Genomic DNA, 2,367 nt, shown 5'->3' with positions numbered 1-2,367 from the left:
CAAGCGGGGGGGAGGCGCCGGGGGTGGGAGGCAGAAGGGAACACAGACGGGCGGCGGCACGGGGAAGCACGAGCCGGCGGGCACGGGGACGGGCGGGCGGGGCGGGGCGCGGCAGGGAAAGGCGCACAACGACGACCAGGCCGAGAGACCCCACCGGCCGGGGGGAACGCACGCGCCGCGGCGCGGAGGACAGGCGCAGGAGGAGGAGGAGGGCGGCAGGCGAGGGAGCAACGAGAAGAAAAACCCGGCGGTCGCCCCCCGACCGCCGGGGGCCCCCCCTGCCTCCCCCTCTCTCCCTCCACGCAGCCTCACGCGCGTGTGCGGCCAAGACGCCCCACGACCGACGGGTGGCTGGAAGCCGGGCACCCAACCCCCCGGAGCGACACCGAAACCCCGCGGGCTCGGGGGCACGAGGCACCGCGCGGCCGCAGCCCGGGGGGAAGCGCGCGGCGGCGGAAGGACACCGCGGCGTCCCGCGGGCCACCACCGGGGCACGCATCCCCGGGGCGCGGCCACGCGCGCGACACGGCCTCGGGGCGAGCCGCCCACCCCGACAGGGCGAGGCGTTGTTTGGGGGGGCGCGGGGCGCGGAAGGAACCCCAGGCGGCGCGGCGGACCGCGGCAGGGAGCCGGCCGGACACCGCCGCCACCGCCGCCGCCGCGTTGGGGGCGCGCGGCAAACGGGAGGCGGCGGCGGCCCGGACTCGACCCCCCCACCGACATCGCGCGGGCTCCCAGCCGCGCGGCGCGGGGACTCGGCCCGACGCCCCCACCCCACCCCCGGCGAAACACACCATGCCCAAAAGACCGCTTGCGGCGCGAGGAGGCTCCCAAAGGGACGGCGGCGGCCAAGGCCAACGGCCTCGGCGCGAGCCCTCTGGTCCGTCTCTTCCCTCTCACGGGCGGCGCGCGCCCCCCCAAGGCCTCGCAGCCGCCGCCGCCCACCCCCAGCCAACCCACCCCACCGTCCCACACGCGCTCCGTCAAGCGAGCGGGCGGCGGGGGCAGGGCGTGGGGGGGTGGGGTGCGGGGCAGATACGGCAGGAGGCAGAGGGGGCGCGCCAGTGTCTGCACTTAGGGGGACGAAGGGCACACGGCGGCCCTGCGAGGACACCCCAGCCGCGCCACCCCCGGAGAGGGAAACACCCCGGGGGTGGCGATTGATCGTCAAGCGACGCTCAGACAGGCGTAGCCCCGGGAGGAACCCGGGGCCGCAAGTGCGTTCGAAGTGTCGATGATCAATGTGTCCTGCAATTCACATTAATTCTCGCAGCTAGCTGCGTTCTTCATCGACGCACGAGCCGAGTGATCCACCGCTAAGAGTCGTACGTGCTTGGTTTGGAATGGCGGCACGGCACACTGCCCCCCCCTCCTCCTCCCCACGACCCACCCGCCCACGTGGGGCAGCTGGGTGGAGAGCGTAGGGGGGCGGGGGGGTCGCCTCTCGCCGGCCGAGTCAGAGGGAAACAAAGCAGACCGGTGGGTCGGAAGGCTTCACACGACGGGGCGTCCGGCGCCCACACACACACACACACACACACACACACGGGTGAGTGGGTGGGGCACGGACAACCCCACAGGCGCCCGGGGGTTCCCACCCCCCCAACACAGGCACGGGGCACACACGCGCTCGCTCGCACACGGCCACGGACCGACTGGCCGGCGATGGCCACCGAGTAAGCCCCCCTCCCGACGGCCGCGGTGAGAGGGGCTGGACCGCGACGAGGCACGGGGGCCCCGCCCCATGGGGGGAAGCGGAGCCTGGGGGAGAAGGGACTCCTCCTCCCCACCGGCCCGACCGCCCCGACCCCAAGGCGGACGGGCGACCCCCCCTAGGGGTCTTTAAACCTCCGCGCCGGGACGCGCTAGGTACCTGGAGAGAGGGAGGCGGGCGAGGCGGGGCAGGGAGGGGGGGAAAGCGCCGCACCCAGGCGCCCCCAACGACCGCCGGCCCTGACGACGGGTAACGAACTCCGTCCGTCGCGCGGCCCGCCCTCGGAACGCGGGTCTTACGTGGCACTGACGGCCCGTGACGCGGGAGCCACTCGGCCGCCGGCCGACCACCGCCCCCACCGCAAAGCAGCGCCGCCGCCGCCGCCGCCGAGGGCAGGGAGAGAGGGCCCGGGCCAAGCGGCGGCAGGATCGGAGCAGTGGAGCGGAGGCATGGAGGACCAACGGCCGGGAGAAAACCCGGCCCAGAGCCGGCGGCGGGAGGGCAAAGCCCATCCCGAGACGCGCCGAAAACACCACGGGGCAGCCAAGGCCGCGCGACCGGAGACAGAGACGCGCGGGGGGGTGGGGGGGCAGGGCACGGCCCGGGCCCCCCCCCCAAAAAGCCCCGGATCAACCCTCGGACCCGCCTCTCGG

The 2,367-nt window shown here is 75.2% G+C and overlaps 1 non-coding gene across 1 annotated transcript; it reads right to left on the bottom strand.

Moving 5' to 3' along the window:
• Positions 1 to 1,172: 1,172 nt before the first annotated feature.
• LOC146400737 (5.8S ribosomal RNA) lies at positions 1,173 to 1,325 on the bottom strand. The gene has a single exon (XR_014813867.1). It is a non-coding gene; the product is annotated as a 5.8S ribosomal RNA (ribosomal RNA).
• Between the last annotated feature and the right edge of the window lie 1,042 nt (positions 1,326 to 2,367).

This window comes from Sus scrofa, chromosome 8, assembly GCF_054392235.1.
Source record: "Sus scrofa isolate SSC_HxYL_T2T_F1_AM1 chromosome 8, Sscrofa_HxYL_maternal_Yorkshire_Landrace_v2.0, whole genome shotgun sequence".
Taxonomy (NCBI): Eukaryota; Metazoa; Chordata; class Mammalia; order Artiodactyla; family Suidae; genus Sus; species Sus scrofa.
The sequence above is the reverse complement of the archived record's forward strand: the minus strand, read 5'-3'. Positions and strand labels throughout refer to the sequence as shown.